Source organism: Sturnira hondurensis, unplaced genomic scaffold, assembly GCF_014824575.4.
Source record: "Sturnira hondurensis isolate 20B ecotype Veracruz unplaced genomic scaffold, ASM1482457v3 Scaffold0023226, whole genome shotgun sequence".
In the NCBI taxonomy this organism is placed as follows: domain Eukaryota; kingdom Metazoa; phylum Chordata; class Mammalia; order Chiroptera; family Phyllostomidae; genus Sturnira; species Sturnira hondurensis.
This window is the reverse complement of record NW_028095857.1, coordinates 1,212,689-1,237,253: the sequence shown is the minus strand read 5'-3', so window position 1 is coordinate 1,237,253 and position 24,565 is coordinate 1,212,689. Positions and strand designations below refer to the sequence as shown.

Sequence of the window (24,565 nt, the reverse complement as noted above, 5' to 3'; positions counted from 1 at the left end):
TAAAAAAAGATACAGAAGCACACCAAAATACCCAAGGGAAAAATCCATCAAGAAGACATAAATATTATAAACATATATGCACACAACATAGGAGCACCAAATATATAAGGAAAATATTGGGGGACTTGAAGATAGATATAGAAAGCAATACACTTATACTAGGGCATTTTAATGTCCAACTGCTAAAAATGGATAGATTTTCCAAACAAAATATCAACAGCATGATTCTACAGTAATAAGGACCAGAGAAACAACAACAAGCAAAGTCCAGAGTGAAAAGAAAGGAAATAGCAAAAATCAGAGCAGAATAAAATGATATACAGACTAAAAAAATTCAAAGGATTATTCAATCCATGAAATGGTTTTTTGAAAAGATAAAACAAAGATAAAGATTCTGACCAGACTCGTTGAGAAAGAAACACTGGTGCTTGCTTCGGCAGCACATATACTAAAATTGGAACGATACAGAGAAGGTTAGCATGGCCCCTGCACAAGGATGACACGCAAATCCATGAAGCATTCCATATTGTTGTTGGCTACTCACTACTCAATGGAAATATTCCAACCAAGAAGAGAATGGCGGGAAATAATCCAAGAAATGAGAAACAGGCCTATAACCAAGGATATTTTACCCAGCAAGGCTCTCAATCAAGATAGAAGGCCAAATAAAGAGCTTCCAAGACAAAAGAAGTCTAAAAGAATATGCCCCCACCAAACCAGCTCTACAAGAATTAATAAAAGGGCTGCTTTAAGGAAAGGAAGGAAAAGAGAGAGACGGAAAGGAACACAGGTACATAAATGGCAATCAATAAGAACCTTTCAATAATAACCTTAAAGGTAAATGGATTAAATGCACCAATTAAAAGACATAGAATAGCTGAATGGATAAGAAACCTTGACCCACATATATGCTGCCTACAAGAAACCCACCTCAGGTCAAAAGACCATCACAGACTAAAACTGCAAGGATGAAAACAAATTTTCCAAGCAAATGGACAAGAAAATAAAGGCAGGGTAGCAAATCTCATATCAGACAAAATAGACTTCAAAAGCAGGGCCATAAAGAGAGACCCAGAAGGTCACTTCATAATACTCAAGGGAAGAATCCACCAAGAACACAATAACATTGTAAATATATGTGCACCCAACATAGGAGCACCCAAATATATAAAGAAAATCCTAGAGGACCTCAAGAAAGATATTGACAGTAACACAATTATAGTAGGAGATTTTAACACCCCACTGTAAAAAATGGACAGATCTTCCAAACAAAATATCAACAAAGATATTGCAGCATTAAACGACATCCTAGATGAAATGGACTTAATTAATATATATATAGAGCCCTCCACACCAAAGAAGCTAAATACACATGCTTTTCAAATGCACATGGAATACTTTATAAGATAGACCACATGATAGGACACAAAACGAGCCTCAACAAATTCAAGAAAACTGAAATCATACCAAGCATTTTCTCTGATTACAAGGGACTGAAATTGGAAACCGACCCCACAGGAAAAAAAAAAACAAAACATCCAAAACCATGGAGACAGAATAGCATGCTATTAAACACTAAATGGGTCAAGATTGAAATTAGAAAAGAAATCAAAAAGTTCCTGGAAACAAATGTAAATGAACTCACAGCAACCCAAAACTTATGGGACACAGTGAAGGCAGTCCTGGGAGGGGGAAGGTCATAGCAATACAGACTTACCTAAAGAAGAAAGAAGCATTTCGCCCTGGCTGGTGTAGCTCAGTGGATTGAGTGCGGGCCTGCGAAACAAACGATCGCGGTTCGATTCCCAGTCAGGGCACACGCTTGGGTTGCAGGCCAGTTTCCGGCAGGGACAAGTTCCCAGCAGGGGATGCATGAGAAGCAACCATACATTGATGTTTCTCTTCCTCTCTCCTTCCCTTCACCTCTAAAGATAAATAAATAAAATATTTAAAAAAAAAGAAGAAAGAAGCATTTCAAACAAACAACCTAACCTGATGACTGAAAGAACTCAAGGAACAACAACAAAGACAGAACAGAGCAAGCAGAAGGAAGGAAATAACCAAGATCAGAGCAGAATTAAATGACATAGAGACTAAAAGCACAATTCTAAGGATCAATGAATACAGGAGTTTGTTTTAAGAATAGATAAACAAAATAGGCAAACCTTTAAGTAGGCTCATTAAGAAAAAAAGAGAGAGGACCCAAATAAACACAATCAGAAATGAAGGAGGAGAGATTCAAACTGATACCATAGAAATTGAAGGGATTATAAGAGATTACTATGCAGAATTGTATGGCAAGAAATTTGAAAACCTAGGTGAAACAGAAATTTCTAGAAAAATATAATCTTCAAAAACTCAATGAAAAGGAAACAGAAAACCTGAACAGGCCAATAACAGCAAATGAAATTGAAGAAGTAATCAAAAAACTTCAATCACAAAAAGCCCTGGACTAGATGATTTAACAGGAGATCTCTACAAAGCATTTTAAGAAAGAGCAAACCCCTATTCTTCACAGACTATTCCAAAAAATACAAAAGGAGGGAAAACTCCCCAAAGCTTTTAATGAAGCCAGCATCATCCTAATTCCAAAACCACATAGAGACACAACAAAGAAAGAAAACTACAGGCCAATATCGCTCATGAACATAGATGCTAAAATCCTCAATAAAATATTGGCAAATTGCATCCAACAATACATCAAAAAGATAATACAGGACGACCAAGTAGGATTCATCCCAGGGATGCAAGGATGGTTCAATATTCGTAAATCAGTAAATGTAATACATCACATAAACAAAACCAAAGACAAAAACCACATGATCATATCAATAGATGCAGAAAAAAAATTTTGATAAGTTACAAAACCCATTTATGATAAAGGTACTCAGAAATATGGGAATAGAGGGAGCATTCCTCAATATAATAAAGGCCATATATTAAAGACCTACAACCAACATCATACTCAATGGGCAAAAACTAAAAGCTTTTCCACTAAGATCAGGAAAAAGACAAGGCTGTCCACTTGCACCACTTCTATTGAATATATTATTAGAAGTTTTAGCCACAGCGATCAGACAAGAAAAGGAAATAAAAGGCATCCAAATTGGAAAGGAGGAAACAAAACTGGCATTGTTTGCAGATGACATGATAGTGTACATGGAAAATCCTATACCCTCTACCAAAAAAACTGCTCAAACTAAGAAATAAATTTGGCAAAACAGCAGGCTACAAAGTTAATATCCAGAAATCAAAGGCATTTTTGTATACCAACAATGAAACAGCAGAAGTAGAAATCAGGAAAAAAATCCCATTTGATATAGCAAAATCAAAAATAAAATATCTGGGAATAAACCTAACCAAGCAGGTAAAACACCTGTATGCAGAAAACTACACAACACGGAATAAAGAAATCAAGGAAGACACAATCAAAGGAAACATATACCATGTTCATGGATTGGAACAATTAACATCATCAAAATTGTCCATACTACCCAAAGCAATTTACAGATTTAATGCAATACCTATTAAAGTACCAATGGCATATTTCACAGACATAGAACAAACAATTCAAAAATTTATATGGAACCATAAAAGACCCCAAATAGCAGCCACAATTTTGAGAAATAAGAACAAAGTAGGAGGGATTACAATACCTGATATCAAACTATATTACAAGGCCACTGTAGTCAAAACAGCCTGGTACTGGCATAAAAACAGGCACATGCACCAATGAAATTAGAACAGTGATCCCCCAAATAAACCCAACACTCTGCAGTCAATTCATATTCGACATAGGGGCGATACCATAAAATGGACTAAAGATAGCATTTTCAACAAATGGTTTTCGGAGAATTGGACAGGTACATGCAAAAAAATGAAACTCAAGCACCAACTTACACCATACATCAAAATTAATTCAAGGTGGATAAAAGACTTAAATATAAGCTGTGAAACCATTAAAGCCCTAGAGGAGAGCATTGGCAAGAAAATCTCAGATATTCCACCCAGCAACATTTTTACTGATATGTCCCCTGGAGCAAGGGACATAAAGGAAAGAATAAACAAATGGGATGTCATCAAACTTAAAAGCTTCTGCAGGGCCAAGGAAAACAGTATCAAGATAAAAGAAGAACCAACTGTGTGGGAAAACATATTTGCCAATGATTCCTCAGACAAAGGTTTAATCTCCAAAATATACAAAGAACTCACACAACTCCACTCAAGGAAGACAAGCAACCCAATTAAAAAATAGGCAAAGGACTTGAACAGTCACTTCACTAAGGAGGACATACAGAGGATCCAGAGACACATGAAAAGATGCCCAATATTTCTAGCTATCAGAGAGATGGAAATTAAAACCACAATGAGATACCTTTTAACACTAGTTAGAATGGCTACCATAAACAAAGAAACAAACAACAAGTGCTGGAGAGGTTGTGGGGAAAAGGGGACCCTAGTTCTCTGTTGGTGGGATTGCAGACTGGTACAACCACTGTGGAAAACAGTATGGAATTTCCTAAGAAAACTAAAAACGAACATGTCTTTTGACCCAGCAATTCCACTGTTAGGAGTACATCCTAAGAATCCTGAAGCACCAATCCAAAAGAACCTATGTACCCCGATGTTCATAGCAGCACAATTTACAATAGCCAAGAGTTGGAAGCAATCAAAATGACCATCAGTAAATGACTGGGTACAAAAGCTGTGGTACATTTATACAATGGAATCCTATGCTACAGAATGGAAGAAGGAACTCCTACCCTTTGCAACATCATGGATGGAACTGGAAAGCCTTATGCTGAGTTAAATAAGCCAGGCAGTGAAAGAGAAATACCATATGATCTCACCTCTAACAGGAATCTAAGCAACAAAACAAACAAGCAAGCAAAATATGACCAAAGACACTGAAATACAGAATGTGCTGACAGGGCCCAGAGGGGAGAGAATCACATGGGAAAAGTGGAAGGACTCACATGAACAAGTATAAAGGACACATGGACAATAACTAAGGTGGGGGCGGAAATGGGAGGGAGGTGGGGAGCACTGGGGGGGGCAGCCTGGGGATACAAGACAGAAAGCTGTACTTGAACAAGAAATCAATTTTAAAAAATGAAAAAATGAGGACCTAAATAAACACAATCAGAAATGAAAAAGGAGACATTACAACGGATACCAAAGAAATGCAAAGGAGTATAAGAAGTTAATATGAAGAAATATATTCCAAGAAATTTGTAAACCTAAGTGAAATGGACAAATTTCTAGAAAAATATAATCTTCCAGAACTGAATGAAGAAGAAGCAGAAAACCTGAACAGACCAATAACAGCAGATGAACTTGAAACAGTAATAAAAAAAACTACCAACTCACAAAAGATCTGGACTGAACAGTTTTACAAGAGAATTCTAGAAAGCATTTAAGGAAGGGCTAATTCCTATCCTTCAAGGACTATTCCATAAAATCCAAGAAGATAGAAGACTCCTAAACTATTTTTATGAGGCCTGCGTCAACCTAATTCCAACACCAGATAAAGACACAACAAAAAAGGAAAACTTCAGGCCAGTATTGCTGATGAACATAAATGCTAATATTCTCAACAAAATATTGGTAAACTGCACCTAGCAATACAGTAAAAAGATCATGAACCATGTCCAGTTGGGATTCATCCCAGGGGTGCAAGGATGGCACAATATTCACAAGTGAATAAATGTAGTAAATCACGTGAAGAAAAGCAAAGAGAAAAATCACATGATTAAATTAATAGATGCAGAAAAAGCTTTTGAGAAGATAAGCACCCATTAACGATAAAAATCACTCAGCAAAGTTGGAGTAGAGGGAGTGCTCCTCAGCATAATGAAGGCCATATGTGAGATACCTATAGTCAACATCATACTCAATGGGCAAAAACTATAAACTTTCCTACTAAGATCAAGAACAAGACAACGTTGTCCACTTTCACTACTTACTTTCAACATATTACCAGAAGTCCTAGCCACACCAATCAGACAAGAAAAAGAAATAAAAGACATCAACATTGGAAAAGAGGAACAAAATTGTCATAGTTTGCAGATGACAGGAGAGTGCACATAGAAAATCCTATAGATTCCACACACAGAAAAAACCTGCTTGATCTAATAAATGAATTTGGGAAAAACAGTGAGATACAAAGTCAATACTCAAATATCAAAGGAATTTTTGTACAATAACAATGAAATGCCAGAAACAAAAATCAGGAAAACAATCCCATTTGATATAGCAGCGAGAAAAAGAAAATACCTAAGAATAAACCTAAGAAAGGAGGTAAAAGACCTGTACTCAGAAAACTACACAACACTACAGAAAGAAATTAAGGAACACACAAACAAATGGAAACATATATTGTGTTCATGGAACAGAAGAATTAACATCGTCAAAATGTCCGTACTACCCAAAACAATTTATAGGTTCAGTGGATCCCTATTAATGTTCCAATGATATTTCTCACAGATATAGAACAAACATTTCAGAAATTTATATGGAACCATAAATGACCCCTAAATCTCTGCAACAATTTTGGAAAGGGAAAGGAAAGTAGGAGGAATCACAATGCCTGATATCAAAATATATTACAAGGCAACTATAATCAAAACAGCTTTGTACTGGAATAAGAACAGAAACATGGACTAATGGAACAGAATAGAGAGCCAAGAAATAAACTGACATCTCTACAGTCAATTAATATTCGACAAAAAGGGCAGCAGCATAATATGGAGCAAATATAGCCTCTTCAGCAAATAATGTTGAGAGAGCTGGACAGCTACATGCAAAAAAATGATACTCAACCACTGACTTACACCATACACAGAAATAAATTTAAGGTGGATAAAAGATTTAAATATAAGTCATGACACCATTAAAGTCCTAGAGGAGAATACAGGCAGAAAAATCTCAGACATTCCACACAGCAATACTTTCACTGATATATAGCCTAGAGCAAAGGACACAAGGAAAACAGTAAACAAATGGGATCTCATCAAAATAAAAAGCTTATGCACAGCTATAAAAAGCAGCATTAAAATAAAAAGAGAAGCAGCCATATGGGAAAACATATTTGCCAGTGATACTTCAAATAAATGTTTTATCTCCAAAATATATAAAGAACTCACACACCCCCACTCTAAGAAGATAAGCAACCCGATTAAAAAGTGGGCAAAGGACTTGAACAGACACTTCTCCAAGGACATAGAGAGTGTCCAGAAATATATGAAAAATGCTCATTATTGCCATCCATCAGAGAGATGCAAATTAAAAGCACAATGTGATATCACTTCACACTGGTCAGAATGGCCATCATAAACAAAGCAACAAACAAATGTTGACGAGGGTGTGGAAAAAAGGAAACCCTAGTGCAGTGTTGGTGGGATTGTAGACTTGTGCAGTCACTGTGGAAAACAGTACAGAATTTCCTCAGAAAACTAAAAATGGAACTCTCTCTTGACCCTGAAATTCCACTGCTAAGATTATATCCTAAGAACCCTGAAACACCAATCCAAAAGGACCTATGCACCCCAATGTCCATAGCAGCATGATTTACAATAACCAACTGCTGGAAGCAACCCAAGTGCCCATCAGTAAATTAATGAATCAAAAAACTATTGTACATTCACACAATGGGATTCTATACAGCAGAAGAAAGAAGAAACTCCTACCCTTTTCAATAGCATGGATTGAACTGGAGAGCATTATGCTAAGTGAAATAAGCTAGGCGATAAAAGACAAATACCATATGATCTCACCATTAACAGCAACCTAACTCAACAAAACAAAGAAGCAAGAAAAGTATAGTTAAAGATATTGAAATTGAGGACAGGCTAACAATGTTTAGAAGGGAGGGGGAGTGGATAACGGGAGAAAAAGATGAAGGGTCTACAGGGACAATTATAAAGTACATATGGACCATAACAAGGTGGGGTGCAAATGGGGTGGGAGCTGTCAGTCTGCTCTCTAATAGTGTGTCCTTATTTTGCTTGTTCATTTTGTATGTTAGATTTCATATATAAGTGAAATAATATGGTATTTGTCTTTATCTGACTGGCTTATTTCACTTAATATAATGTTTTCCAGGTACCTACCTATATGCTGTTGTAAAGGGTAAGATTACCTTCTTTTTTATGGCCAAGTAGAATTCCATTGTATACATGTACCACACCTTTTTTATCCACTCATATGCTCATGGACAGTTGGGCTGTTTCTAAATCTTTTCTAAAATCATTTTTAATGTTATTCCATTACATTTCTCTCAATTTTTCTTCTTTGCCCTCTTTGATTAATGGTTCACCAGTTTGATTCCCAGTCAGGACACATGCCTGAGTTGCAGGCCAGGTCCCTGGTGAGGGACATATGAGAGGCAACCACACATAGATGCTTCTCTCCCACTTTTTATCCTTCCCATCCACTCGCTCTAAAAATAAATAAATAAAATTTAAAAAGTCATAGCCATTCTGACAAGTTTGAGGTGATATCTCATTGTGATTTAAATTTGCTTTTCTCTGGTGATTAGTGACATTGAGTATCTTTTCTTATATCTATTGGCCATCTGTTTATCTTTTTGGAGAACTGTTTACTCAGGTCCTTTGCCTACTATTTAATTGGATATTTTTGTGTTCAGTTTTATAACTTCTTTATAAATTTTGGATATTAAACCCTTTTCAGATGTATCGTTGGCAAATATGTTCTTCAAAATCAGTGGGTTGTCTTTTCATTTTGTTGGTAGATTTCTTTGGTGTGCAAATATTTATAGATTGATGCAGTCCCATTTGCTTATTTTTCCTTTTGTTTCCCTTGCCTGAGGAGATACATCAGAAAAGCAAAATATTGCTGCAAGAAATGTCTGCGATTTTACTGCCTATGTTTTCTTTCCGGATTTTTATATTTTTGAGTCTAATGTTTTTCTTTAATTTATTTTGAATTTATTATTGTGTGTAGTGTAAGAGATGGTCTAATTTTATTTTTTGTGTGCATCTTCCAATATTCCCAACACCATTTATTGAATAGGCTACGTTTATCTCATTGTATGTTTTCATCTCCTTTGTCAAATATTAATTCATTACAAAGGTGTAGGTTATTTATAGGCTCTCTGTTCTGTTTCTCATATATATATGTTTTTATGCTGATACCATGCTGTTTTTATTGTTATTGCCTTATAGGAATAGTTGTTTCTTAAAGGTCATTTGCAACATAGAATCTGAAAATATGTCAGCTAACTTGTACTTTGTTATTTTCAAAGTAATAGAATAATGATTAAAATGATTTGAAAAAAAATTGACATAGCCTGCATTTTGAATGGATCTTTGGCCTACACATGATTTTGAAATTTGTACGTTGATCATTTGGAAAATATTTATTCAATGGTTTATGCAGATCTTTCGAATGTTGACACACATTGCTGTATCATATTTAGTGAATATATAATGACTGAATTATTATATTGAATGTATATACAATTTTTGATGGCATACACTATCTCATCTTTTAATGGACACTTGTGTTGTTTCTATATTTTGGCTTTTCTGAATAATACTACTATGAATACTGGTGTACAAGGAAGTATCTTAGCCTCTGATTTTAATTCTTCTGGGTATATACCTAGGAGTCAAATTGCTGGATCATAATCCAAAGTGCTTTCCACAGTGGCTGCACAATTTTTCAATCACACAGAGATGCTACTTTTTAAATAAATGTACTTCAACTTGTATGTGCTGGTGCATAGGTACTTTTGGGTTTTCTAGGTACCTAATTATGTCATCTACAAGTAATAAGAGTTTTAGCATTTACTTTTCAAATATTTTACCTTCTGCTTGTCTTTTATTTTCAGACTAGCTCCTCTAACAGAGTACTGAATAAAATCAGTGATAGTGGGAAATTCTATCTTATTCCTCAGTGAAAAAGTTTCCAATAGTTCCTGATTGAGTATCATAGGTGCTGTAAGGTTTTTGTAGACACTTTGTGATGAGGAGTATGGTCACTAAAAAATGTCTGATTGTGCTCTATCTCTGAAATTTGTGAATAAAGTAGGTTATGTGGCAAAAAAGAATGTGCAAATGTAATTAAATTTATAGGTCTTAAAATAGGGATATAATCTAAGTGGGCCCAACCTAATTACATACACCCTTACTAGACAAGTACTTTCTATGCTGAGAGTTAAAGAGATGAAGTAGAACAGGAAGCAGGAGAAATGCAGTACAGAAATTCTGTGAGATTCCAAGGATGAGAAGGGTTCACCACACCATTGCATTGGGGCCATTTACAGGGACTAGACAGATGCCACTAAGAGGTAAAAACAGCCTCTATATGATAATCTGCAAGAAAACAAAAACCAGCCCTGGCTGGTGTAGCTCAGTGGATTGAGCATAGGCCTGCAAGCCAAAAGATTGTTGTTCGATTCCCAGTCAGGGCACATGCCTGGGTTGCAGTCCAGTTCCCAGCAGGGGACACATGAGAGGCAACCATACATTGATATTTCTCTCCCTCTTTCCTTCCCTTACCCTCTAAAGATAAATAAATAAAATCTTTAAAAAAAGAAAACAAAAACCATAGTCTTACTGTCCCAGCACTGAATTCTTCCTAAAACCTGGAGAAGTTTGGAGGCAGATTGTTTCCCAGAGCATTCAGAAAAGAATAAAGCTGTGCCAATGCCTTAATTTTGGCCAAGTCCAACGTCTGGTCATAGAACATGTTAGTTAATAAATATTTGCTGTTTAAGCTTCCGAAATTTGTGGTGATTTGTTATAGCAGCAATAATTAAAACATGTCTGTTGTCACATTAAGAAAGTCCCCTTCTATTCTTAATTGATTTAGAGTTTTGTCATGAATGTTTTGAATTGTTTTGTCTGCATTAATTAGGGTTATCACATGAATTGCATAAGAATTTTTTCTGTTAATGTAACTGATTTTCTGATACTAAGGCACACCTGCACAAGTAAAATAAATGTCAGTTGAATATAACATATTCTTTTAATATAGTAATGATGTCAATTTGCTAATATCTTATTTTTTTAGTCTATGTAAATGAAAGGGACTGATTTGTAATATTTCTTTTCTGTCATGTTCATATCAGGTTGTAGAACTGAGGTATATTCTCTTTAACAAACAGATAAAGAAAGTGTTCTTTTTGTTTTCTGGAAGTGTTTGTACCAAATTGGTACTATTTATCCCCTAAGTATTTGGAAGAAATCATAAAGCCATGTTACCTTAATTGTGTGTGTGTGTGTGTGTACATGCATGCAGAAATATTTGAGAACAGACTCAGCTTCTTTAAAAAAGTCAAAATATAAAGATTTTCAATATCTTGTCAGCTTTAATGCCTTATGCATTTTGAAGAATATTCATTTCATACAAACTGTTAAAGGTATCTACATAGTCATTTTAATAAGATCTCATTGGTAGGAATGCGTACTGGTCAACCACTGTGAAAAACAGTATAGAATTTCCTCAAAAAACTAAACATGGAACTGACTTTTGACCCAACAATTCCACTGCTGGGATTATACCCCCCAATCCTGAAACACAAATTCAAAACAGCCTATGCACCCCAATGTTCTGAGCATTTTGAACATATTGTACAAATAATACACATTTGTAAATTGTACTATTTACAATAACCAAGTCCTAGAAACTATTTAAGTGCTCATCAGTAAATGGGTGAATAAAAAAACTATGGTACATTTATGCAATGAAATACTACTATACAGCAGAAAGAAAGAAGAAGCTCCTACCCTTAGTGACAGCATGAATGGAACTGGAGAGCATTATGCTAAGTGAGATAAGCCAGGTGGTAAAAGACAAATACCATATGATCTCACCTATAAATGGAACCTAATAAAAAAACCAAACAAGCAAGCAAAATGTAACCAGAAACTTGGAAATAAAGAACAAACTGACATAACCAGAGTGGAGGGGGAGGGCAATAATTGGGGAAAGAAAAGGAAGGTTAGGTCAAAGAACATATATAAAGGACCCATGGACAAAGCCAAACAGAGGAGACTAAATGTGGGAGGTGGGGGTGAGTAGGGCAAGGGGGAGTAATAGGGACAAATGGGAAACAACTGTATGTGAACAATAAAAATAAAATAATAAAACAAAATAAAATGCAAAAAAACCCTCTTGTTATCCCGAAATGTTTGTAGAACTTGTTCTCCCTTTTATTTTCTTGATCAGTCTTTCTAGAGATTTATCATTTCTATTATTGCATTTACAACCGATATTTTGCTTTGGTGATTTTTCATTACTTTATGTCTGTTTTCTATTTCATTAATTTCTACTCATTACTTTACACTATCTATCAGAATGTACAAATGTTCAAAATGCTCTACATCCTTGATACTGTTTGGTATATTTAGTCTTTTGAATTTTATCTATGCTGGCATGTGTACCTGTGTGTGCATGTGTGTGATATCACTGTGTTTTAAATTCCATTTTCAATAAGTAACAATGTTAAGTATCTTTTTATGTTTTTTTTTTTGGGGGGGGGGCTATGTGGACCTTAAGCTTTAATTGGTGAATTTTCCGGATATATTTTTGCTACCTGCCTTATCTTTTTCACTCTCTAATCTATAGTTTATCTATCCAGTCCCATAGATTAATTTCTTTGTATACCCTAAAGACTCCCAAATTTGTTCTTGTGCTCAAAACCTTGCTACTGGGCTCTAAACTCTTATATCTAAATGTCCATTCTACACCTCCCACCACTTATTTATTTTTTTTCTTCTTTTCCCCTCTTCCTTCATCATTAGCAGATTAATGGGAAACCTAGAGACTCAGCAGTTATCTTATAACTATAAAGTTACACATATAAGGGCAAAACCCAACACATTAAGAACAGCAGAAGATAAATTTGTTCAGGATGTTTGTAGAGGGTAATAAAGATATTCTATATTTGATTGTGCTTGTGGTTTCACTACTCAGAATTTAGTGAAAACAAGAAAATTATAACTTTACTTTTTTTGCTTTTTTCCTCACTTTCCAGCCTCTTTAAATAGATAAATTAAATGGTGTGTGATTATATCTTGATCAAGTTTTTAAAATATATAGAATAATTTTAGTTATGTCAATAATCTATGTTTTTCATCATTTTTAAATAAAATTTTAAATAAGTAGTAGTTTAGCCTTTATATTTTTATGATGAGATATATTTTAGATGAATGTACTATTTGCATGGTTTATCTGTATTTGAGAAAAAGAATCAAATCACTTCTGTAAAATTAAGTCTGTGAGGCAGACAATAATTAATAATTTGAATAAATGCAGTATTTCAGGGAACTTGGGGGTGAATTTTAACTAGCATTCATTAGTACCATGGCATATAATTACTTCAGCAAGTAAGTGCTGAATTATAAAGGATATTTTGCTGTAAACAAGCTTTAAATTATTGAGAAATATTCTATGACCAGACCCTCTCCTTCTCAATGGATGCAATTTGTAATATATATATTAATATAACAAAAGAATTATGAATTTACTAGAATTAAACAAAGAGGGAGAAGCATAAAAGGGAGTGAAAATAGTCTTTTCAACAAATGGTGTTGGAAGATCTGGACAGATACATGCAAAACAATGTAGTTCAAACACCAACTTACACCATACACAAAAATAAACTCAAGATGAATCAGAGACTTAAATATAATTCATGATACCACAAAAGTACTAGAGGAGAACATAGGCAGGAAAATCTCAAATATTTCATGCAGCAATATTTTCACTGATACAGCACAGGTTGCAAACAAAAGACCCATGGGCCAAATCTGACCCCCCACCTTGTTTTAGCCAGCCCAGCACCTTGTTTCTACCCAGCAGCAGCACTGAGCTCCTTTCCCTTAGGTAAAGAGTGGTTACATTTATACAGTCCTAAAATTACATTTGGCCCTTTGAAGGCAACCATGAGGCTGACGTGCCTCTTGGTGAAAATGAGGTTGACACCCCTGCCCTAGAGCAAGGAACACAAAGGAAATAATAAACAAATAGGACCTCATCAAAATAAAAGGCTTCCACATGGCTAAAGAAAACATCAGCAAAATGAAAAGGGAACCAACTGTATGGTAAATTTATTGGGAAATGATACCTTGGACAAAGGTTTGATCTCTAAACTATATAAAGAACTCATATGACTCCACCCCAGGAAGACAAGCAAGCCAATTAAAGAATGGACAACGAACCTGAACAGACACTTCTATAAGGAGGACATATAGAGGACCCAGAGACATGAAAGGATGCTCATGATCATGCTACCGAACAAAGGGTCTGAGGGGGGGGGGCAATACTTGGCCCACCGAGGGATGCCAAAAACTGCTACAGAAAACAGGGGCCCCTCCCAAGGACGATACACTAATATCTATAGGGCTCTTCTGTCCGCCACCAATTGGAAAGACATCTCTCAATGCCAGAGATTTGTGAAAAGGAAACAAAATGTTTATTTAATGCTATTCAGGCCTAATGCCTTCCTTAAAATATTAAAGTCTTTAAGGGTATACACCTACACACACACACACACACACACAGCGCTCCCTTCTCCCACTGTCCCAACTCCCGGTACTGTAGGAAAAGAGCACACGTCCGTTGTTCTCCCAGGCCGCTGGCACATGAGCTGTGTCGCCTGCCTGTCCAGGCAGGATCTCCAAGTAATCCAAAGTCATGCAGCACCTTTCACCGGCAAGAGTTCTTTGTACCAAGTTCCAGTCAAAGTCTCTCCTGGTTTCCAGGCCACTCAGCCAAAGGGAGCACGCCAAAAGCTGCGTGGGCCTCTTCTACCAAAGCCGCACTCCACCGAAAGCGCATCTTTCTTCTTCACCTGGCCGCAGGGATCTTCATTCTGGCAAAGCTGCTTGGTTTTCCCTTTCACCTGGCCAAGAGGGGGTCTGCACTCTGCTGAAACCGCATGGCTCTCCCTCCTAATGGCTATAGGGGTCTACATCTTTCCAAAACAGCGTGGCTCTCCCCCTCCCTTGGCCAAGGGGGGGTCCCCACTCTGCTAAAGCCACATGGCTCTCAAGCAGACCCTCTCTCAGAGAAGCAGCTCCCAATTCTAGCCTGGTTAGCTACTCACTTCTCCCTGGCCCAAAACTTGGCCACAGCTATTTAACATATCTATGAAACCAGTTAAAGGTTATAGATATGCTAAATGACCATTCCAGAGGTTAGCTGCAAAACTGTTGCTATGCAAAACAGCTCTCAATGGCCCTGCTCCATTCATTCCTTCCCTCAACTGACACCTGGGGGCGGGGGGGGGGGGCCATCCTAATATTTCCTCCAATATTCCTGTACACTTTGAGTTCTGTACACCATTCTAAATCTTTTCTGGGCCCCCCCTTGGCTGCACCCTGTATCAATCACTCGTCATCAGAGTGATGCAAGTTAAAATCACAATGAAATACCACATCACTCCAGTCAGAATGGCCATCGTAACCAAATCAACAAACAAGTGCTGGCAAGGTTGTGGCAAAAAAGGGAAGCCCAGTGCACTGTTGGTGGGAATGCAGACTAGTGTAGTCACTGTAGAAAACAGTATGGAATTTTCTCAGAAAACTAAGAATTGATCTGACTTTTAATGTGGCAATTCCACTGGTGTAATTATAGTTTTAGAATTCTGAAACAACAATTCAAAATAACCTATGCACCCCTATGTTCCTAGTAGCACAATGTACAATAGCCAAGTGTTGGAAGCAACCTAAATGTCAATCAGTAAATGAGTGGATAAAAATTGTGGTACATTTACACAATAAAATCTTATGCATCAGAAAGGAAGAATGAGCCCTTGCCCTTCACAACAGCATGGATTAAACTGGAGAATATTACCCTAAGTGAAATAAGCCAAGTGGTGAAACACAAATACCATTATGATCTCACATATAAGTGGAGCTTGATTGACAAAACAGATAAGCCATCAAAATATAACCAGAGGCATTGAAACAAAGAACAAATTAACAGAAACCAGAGGGAAGGTAGAAGGGGATAATGGGGGGGGGGAAGGGTCATCATGGAACATGTATAAGGGACACATGGACAAAGGCACAAGGGATTAAAAACAAGTGTGGGAGGTGGGGATCGGTGGGGTAGGGGGAATGGTTGGGGCAAATGGGAACAACTCTTCTTGAATAACAATTTAAAAAGAAAAAATACTAGAATTAAAAGCAGGGACTAAGATACTTATGTGTACTCCAATATTGATAATAACATTCACAAAAGCCAAAATGTAGATACAACACAAGTGTCTGATGAGGACACTGGTCTGCAGTGTCCGTGTCATTATGGATGAAATGAGACATTCACACGGACTACCAAGTCCGGTATAGGAAAAGGGACAGCATGGCTTTTTCTCTCAAGAGGAGCCAAAGCCTCAACTCTTGCTCCAATGTGCTTTCATTGTCTTACTGGGCACATTACACAAAGGTCCTCATTAACTATGCACGGATTCCCTTTAGGTGGTTACCTTTTACAGAAAACAAAGGAGAAGATGCCTCTAATCACATCACAGAAGAGGGATATTTGCAAATGAAAAGGCAAAAGTGGTTGAACCTGTTACACTGGTCCTTGGAAGGTTTAGCATAGTTTTTAGGAAGTTACTTTGCAGTAAGTGTTTGCCACAAATCCAGGTGAGGGAGTTTATAGCAAAAAGCAGTCCTCAAAGCAGTCTAGGTACATTACCTATCCATGGGCGTGGGTCCTGTGCATCTCCAAGTGGGAGTTGGGCCCACACCATGCAGAACGGTATCCTACAAGTGTCCATCAAAAGCTGAATGGATAAACAAAATATGGTATATGTGAAGGAGGGAAAGATGGTGGCAGGGTATGTGGGAGCTGAACCCACTTGCTAATATACCCTACTGGGACACCTAACAGATCTTCCAAACAACGGAGTGAAAAGCCAACAGAATCCCAGCTGATATGAAATTTGGAAGCCAAAGGTTTCAGGGAACACTTAAATGGGAGGGTCCCCAGTCCCTGTGCTAGAGGCTTCAACAGGAGCTTTGGAGAAGAATGCAGCGAGTTATTGCATCTTAATGTTAGATCCACCAACGGCGAGAACAAATGTCGGAGATTTTCAGGAATTCAAAGATGTTAATTTATTGGCCAAGTTTAACCTGCGCAGGGGTGATCCCTCCAGAGACACAGTGCCCACTGGGAGCTTGTCCGGGATTGGCGCCTAGCACTTACAGCTAAGTCCTTATATACAGGTCATCAAGCAGGCGTTTTTTGCACAGAGGCAGATTATTGGCTTACAGGGCCCACACGTGAGAAAAAGGGTGGGGTCTGACTCAACTGAAAGGGAAATTTTGAAACTAAACAGATGGCAATCAACTTACAGGGTGTCTGCTAGGGTTTCAGGCTCCTTGGGGCTGAGGCCATTGTTCTTGTTCCCAACATTCCCCCGTTTTCTTTTGGGGGGTATGTCAAACCTTTGATTCTTCATCACTCGGGAGGATGATGTAGGGTTGGGAGAGTACCATTAGCTTAACTATTTCTATTCTCTCCTTGATGAAAGCAAGTACTTTATATAAGATAATAGGTCCTATTGTGACCACTAATAAGAGCACTAGGAGTGGTCCAGCAATGGCAGATATAAGGGTGGTTAGCCAAGGGGATGTTTTGAACATAGATTCATACCAATTAGAACTTTCTTCTTCTCTATTTCTATCTTTTAACCTCTTGGTGAGTGTTTTGATATTTTCTTTAATTATTCCAGAGTGGTTAGCATAAAAACAACACTCTTCTCCTAATGCAGCACATAACCCACCTTGCTGGAGGAGGAGGAGGTCTAGTCCTCTCCTATTCTGTAAGGCTACTTCAGCAAGGGAGTCTACTTGGTGCTCTAGATATATTATTTGATCTTGTAGGAGGGATATATCCTTTGGGAAAGTTTGGGATAATTGCCTGAGGTTGAGCTCCCCTTGTATGAAAGTCCCCACCCCTGCAGCAGCAGAACCTACAATCCCTATAGTGGCTACAATTGGGATAAGCAATGGGGCTCGTTTGGTGCACTTAGGGGAGGCAACTAGAAACTCAGGATTTCCTCCATATAAATACACTTGAGGAATAACATAAGCACTAACACAGAGCTCAGGGTGAGTGGGGACAATGCATTTAAAAATGCCTTGGGTACAGACAAACCATAACCCCTCAGAAGCTTTGGTTATAAAGGGGTTCCCTGAGGTTGTTTGCAGGGCCTCTTGGTTAAGACAGTAGTCACCATAGTTTGGATTTTTGTCTAGAGTGGAATTTGCTTGGAGGTAACAGGTTCCTCTCCCATGGAACTCCACAAGGGTGAGGGACCCTTCAGTAACACAGTCCTTCATCTGGTCTTGATCTCGGTCTATGTCATTTGTAAGAGTGACTGTCTTAGGAGCTAATTCTCCTCCTCTGGAGGTGTTGGCTCCTAATCCTATATAAAAAGGCAGCCGGGGACTTAAACATGGGCAGCAGGACTCTGTAATTTCTGGCTGAGTATTGTTGAAGAATGGGAAAACTTTATCCAATAAATCTAAGGCATAGATTTCTTGCTGATGCGGTCTTTCTAACAGCGGATTAGGAGTGTAGAATGGTGGCTTAGGGCTCTGGTCTTCTAATTCTTCTGACTTTTCAACAGGGGTTACCGGCGACCTGCTCTGACTGGGAAAACTTGTGGTGGGTCACGGTGGCCCCCTCGTAGTGGGCTGTGGTGGCTTTGGTGGGAGACCACCTCCTGCCCCCTTTAGGAGTGACTCGGTTTTCGTAGGGAGCTTCTTTATAGTAAAAAGGGTTCCTGAATCCTGTCCAGTAATATATAATCTTAAACCCCAAGTTCTCCCTTTAATCCATTCAGGGTCTTGTGGGTTCTTAATAGTAATGACTGTTGGGTTACACTTATTTTTTCCGCAGTCTTGAGGTTTCCCCCATTTACTTTCCCTATCTAAGTTAATACGGGGATCTTTTCCTCCTCCTGGGACCCATCCTCCCTTGCTGACTAAAGTCTCGCAACCCCAACTTTTGCAGTAAAAATCTCCTTCCCATCCACAGCCACGGGCTCTCTTTCTCTCTGGTTGTGGGCACTCGTAGGCTCCCATTCTACTTAATTGTTTATTTAAAAATTCTTCTTCATCCACTGGTATGGGTTTTGGGGGAGCCCCTCTTCCAACTATCCCAGTGGATACATAAAGGATTGAAGTCCCTAACCTATCTGAAACTGAGGAATCTTTAAGAGTGTCTCCAAAAAATTTAGAAAAATCAGCTTGTAGGGTTATTGGGCCCGCATCCCAAGTAAAATTTTTAGCAATAGCACTTCCATCGGCTGTTCGAATTAGTACCCATTCTCCTCCTTTTAACCCCATATTTTGACCAAACAGGGAACAAAGAATCAGTAGTCTTAGTTGGCAGAAAAAGTCAACTTCAAGGGTTCCCTTGGTTTTCTTTTGACTTGCCATCTCTGGGGATCCTCGTCAGGGGGGTTGGCTGGTTCCACATGGGAGAGATGGATCCAGTAGGGTTTCTCTGCCACTTTAATAGCCGTTGGCGTGCTTAAGAGTACCTGGAATGGTCCATTCCATCTCGGTTCCAGGTTACCCCGCCTGTGATTGAGGATCCACACCCACTGTCCAGGTTCTGGTGGTTCAGGTATTCGGGTGCCACGATCAGCGTCTGATGGAGCTGTCTTCTGAAGGGCCTGCACCTCGCTCCGGATGCGCTGTAGTGCCTGTAAGGACTTGAGGAAGTTGTGGTTAGAAACTTCTATCTCTTCTCTAGTTAACCGAGGCACAAGAGGTATTGGTTGTCCAAATAAAATTTCATAAGGGGCCCATTTCTTAAGGTAAGGAGTACACCTTGTTTTAAAAGGGGCAAAAGGGAGTAGCTCAACCCAGTTTTCGCTGGTCTCTTCCCTTAATTTCATTATGGTTTCTTTCAAAGTCCTGTTCATCCTTTCTACTTGCCCTGAACTTTGGGGCCTATAGATGCAATGCAATTTCCAATTGATATTTAACTTTGTAGCTAATTCTTGAGATATCTTTGAGACAAATGCCGGTCCATTGTCTGATCCTAGGGCTATGGGAATGCCATATCTGGGTATGATTTCCCTCAATAAAACTTTGCAAACGGTGGAGGCAGTCTCTCCTCGTGTGGGGAATGCTTCTACCCATCCCAAGAAGGTGTCTACTAATACTAATAGATACTTATAACCTGATTTCCCAGGAGTCATCTCTGTGAAATCTATTTCCTATAACTCTCCAGGAGCTTTTCCCCGATACCTTACAAGGAGAGGCAATTTCTTATTCTGCGCATTTACCCTAGCACAAATGCTACATCTAGAGACAATGGAGTGAATAATATCCCTAATGCTGGGCCCTAAATAGTATTTCTTGACAAGCTGTTCTAACTTATTTTGCCCTAGGTGGGTACTAGTATGAATATCCTTTACTATCTCTCTTATTACTCCTTGAGGCAGGTAGAGTCTGGAGTCAGGAAGTTCTATCCACCCCTGCTGATTTTTCTGCCCCTTTAGTTGTATCCCTTCCTGCTCTTCCTCGGGGGAATACTTAGGATCCGGAGGTAGCGTTGGCTGAGGCAGTAGGGGGAGGAGGTTTTCTTGTTGTCCCGTAGCTGCTTCTTTCGCAGCCGAGTCCGCCAGGCAATTACCTTTTATAACAGGGGAATTCCCCTTTTGATGTCCTTTGCAATGAATGATGGCAACTTTGGTGGGTAACCAAATGGCGTCTAGGAGGGCAAGAATTTCACTGCGGTTCTTAATGTCCTTTCCTCCTGCTGTTAGGAGGCCTCTCTCCTTATATATGGCCCCATGAATGTGGGCTGTGGCAAATGCATAACGGCTGTCAGTGTAGATGTTGGCCACTTTTCCTTCAGCTATCCGTAAGGCCTCGGTCAGCCCTATCAGCTCTGCCCTCTGTGCAGAGGTCCCTGCAGGCAATGCCCTTCGCCACAGGACCTTATCTCCTGTGGTCACTGCTGCCCCCGCGTACCGCTGTCCATCCTTGATAAAACTGCTCCCATCAGTAAAGAGGGTCAGGTCTGCCTTTTTATATGCCTGATCTCTTAAGTCCGGGCGGGAGCCAGTCACTGTGTCAAGGATTTGCTTGCAATCGTGGACTAAAGTGGAATCCGGTACTGGCAGCAGGGTCGCCGGGTTCAGGGCAGCTGTTTTAAGGAACTGAACAGACGGAGGGTTTAATAGTTGGGCCTGATACTGCGTTAGCCGTGCGTTAGTTAGCCACCTATCTGGGGGCGCTCGTAGCACTTGCTCTATGTAATGTTCCCCAATCACCTGTATGTCCTGTCCCAGGGTCAACTTACTGGCCTCCTTGACCAGGGTTGAGGTGGCAGCAAGTGCCCTCAGACATGTTGGCCATCCTGAGGCCACGGGGTCAAGCTTTTTAGACAAATAGGCGACGGGCCTCTTCCATGGCCCAAGCTCCTGGCTCAGCACCCCTAGGGCTACCCCTCCCTTTTCTGCTACAAACAGCTGAAAGGGCTTAGCCAGGTCCGGCAGGGCTAAGGCTGGGGCAGTCACTAGGGCCTCCTTAAGTGCTTGGAACGCTTGCCTCTCCTTATCTGTCCATGTGAACTGCTCTTCTTTTCCTCTGGTTAGTTCATGCAGGGGTCTAGCTAGTTCTGCAAAGCCTAGTATCCACAACCGGCAGTATCCTACTGCGCCCAAGAATTCTCGTACTTGCCTTTTGGTGGAGGGCTCAGGAATCTGCAGAACTGCCTGGATCCGCTGGCTGGACAGAGTCCTTTGTCCCCCCTGCAAGTTATACCCCAAATAACTTACAGTCTGAGTCACAATCTGGGCCTTCTTAGCGGAGACTCGATACCCCATCCGCTTGAGATCCTGCAGCAGATCTATGGTGGTCTCTTCACATTCTCCTTTATCCTCGGCTGCTATGAGAATATCTACATACTGGAGCAGTACAATCGACGGGTGGGAGGAGCGAAAACCCTGCAGATCCTCGCCGAGGGCCTCATTGAAAATGGTGGAGGAATTCTTAAACCCTTGTGGTAGCCTAGTCCAAGTGAACTGCCCCACCAGTCCATTTTCTGGGTCGTTCCATTCGAAGGCAAAGATCTCTTGGCTCTGGGGCACCAGGGGAATACAAAAGAAGGCATCCTTCAAGTCTAGAACTGAATAATAGGTATGGGTCGGGGGCAATGAGCTCAGCAGGGTGTATGGGTTGGGCACCATGGGATGAATAGTCTCTACCGCACATTCACCTCCCGCAAGTCCTGCACCGGGCGGTAGTCCTGAGTCCCTGGTTTCTGGACAGGGAGTAGTGGGGTATTCCATGCGGATTGACACTCTCGGAGTATGCCTGCCTCCAGCAGGCATTGCAAGTGTCGTGCCATGCCCTGTTTGGCTTGGGCTGGGACTGGGTATTGCCTAATTCTAACTGGGCTGGTGGTGCTTAGCAGCTGCACCACGCAGGCGGCTGGTGGATGGCCAACCCTGGTGGATTGGTCTCTGCCCATACTCCAGGTATCTTGGTGAGTAGAGCATCAGGGACCCCTGCTCCTTCCTCCTTGCCTCCTTGTATAACCGTAGGTAGGTATTCTTCAGATAGTGGGACAGTTATCTCCAAGCTGACCTCTGCCTCCTTGCCCTTGTTCCTCGAAGGGCTCTCCTCACATCTGAAGGTAATGGTGGCCTGAAGCTTCTGCAACAAATCTCTCCCAAGCAGTGGGTAAGGGCAGTCTGGGATAACTAGGAAGGAGTGGGTGATGGTGCCTCGGCCCAAGTTAGTAATTCTAGCGGTAGTCCATGGATAGGCTTCTGCTTTGCCAGTCGCCCCAACTATTTTGGTGGTTGCCTTCTGAATTTGCCCCTGAGGTTGTTTCAGGACTGAACAAGTGGCTCCCGTGTCAACCAGGAAGTCTATTGGCTTACCTTCGACTGTTAAGGTGACCATGGGCTCCTGGGAGCCAACAGGAATGGAGCCCTGGCCCCGTCAGTCTAAGGTTTGGAGCAAGACTTCAGGGCCTTGTTTTTGTCCCTGACTGTCTGCCTTCATAGCCTTCAGCTTCGGGCAGTCTCGCTTCCAGTGTCCCTTCTCCTTGCAAAAGGCACATTGGTCCTTGTCTATGTCTGTTCGCCATCCTTGGCCCTTTCGTTGTCCCCCTTTTCCTTTGGGAGGAGGCTTCTGAGCGGCAATCAAAATCTTGGCAACTTCCTTTGCTCTGCCAACCTCCAGATCATCCCTATTAACATACACTTTCTGTGCTATTTCCAGTAACTTGCTCCTATTCTCTCCCTCAAAGCCTTCTATTTTCTGAAGCTTTTTTCTGAAGTCTGACGCTGCCTGAGTCACAAAAGCTATATTCACTAGCATTCTGTTCTCCTCCGCCTCAGGATCTAGAGGGGTATATATCCTGTAGGCCTCCATGAGTCTTTCTAGGAAGGCTGCTGGGGACTCCTCCCACCCCTGGATGACCTAACCGACTTTACTAAAATTGGCCGGCTTTCTAGCTGCTGCCTTCAGCCCTCTGAGTAGAACCCGGCGATATTGAATGAGCAAATCTCTTCCCCCTGTGGTGCTGGGGTCCCAATTAGGAGGCTGGGAAGGGAGGATACCCTCTATTTCTCTTCTTCCTGCCGTGGTGTCCCCTTCCTCCCCTAGGACTGCCTTTGCAGCCTCCCTAACAATCCTATCTCTCTGAAGTGAAAAGGGTCTGCAGAATCTGCTGGCAATCATCCCAGGTGGGTTGATGGGTTCTAAATATAGTCTCGAGGAGGGAAATTAGCCCTTGGGGTTTCTCAGAGAACGGGGGATTCTGATGTTTCCAATTATATAAATCACTGGTGGAAAAAGGAACGTAGATAAATTGAGGAGGTGCTTGCAGTGGAGCATCTGGTGGGGGCAGTGCCTCTCGGAGGGGCAAGATAGTGGAGGTTCCCGCCAAAGGCAAGGGAGCGGGTCTCTCTGACGGGGACAAAATGGCGGAAGTTTGCGCCAAAGGCAATATCCCCTCCCCGTAGAGTGCCCCCGCCCCCCGCCGGGTGTGTGACGGGCTCATGGACTCGCCAACATCCCAATGCAAGGAATCAGGTTCCTGTTTGCCTGGGTAAGGTGGAGGAGCGTTCACGGGATCGGGATCGAGACGGTCCTCCGGAGGTTCTTGCAAAACAGGATAAAGCCTATGCTGATTCCGGGGCTGTCTCGGGGCAGCACTAGCAGTTTCGCCCCGCCCCTCCTTCCCCTTTTCTTTGTTCCCTCCGGCAACGAGACAAACCGCTCGTCTGCCCCGCTGATTTCCTTTTAAAAATTTCCTAATATATCCAGGCCGCTCAGTAGCGATATCCACCCAGATATCTATGTACAGGTATTGGTCGGGGTGGGGAACTCTATAAACGGTAGCCCAGACAGCAAACAGGGTTGGGAGCTCAAAAGTTCCCTCCGTGGGCCATCCTACATTGAAGGTGGGCCATTCTAGTTGACTCAAGGTTCGGAGGAATTCAGGGTCCGGTGGCGAGCCACCATATCCTTGGGCTCGCCTCTGAAAATCAGAAAAATTTTTCAACAGGCAATCAAGCGGAGAACCGGGCACAGATTCTCGCTGA

General features: G+C 40.6%; 1 non-coding gene across 1 annotated transcript; it reads left to right on the top strand.

Moving 5' to 3' along the window:
- The first annotated feature begins 424 nt into the window (after window positions 1-424).
- On the top strand, window positions 425-531 carry LOC118980748 (U6 spliceosomal RNA). The gene has a single exon (XR_005065209.1). It is a non-coding gene; the product is annotated as a U6 spliceosomal RNA (small nuclear RNA).
- Window positions 532-24,565: the final 24,034 nt, after the last annotated feature.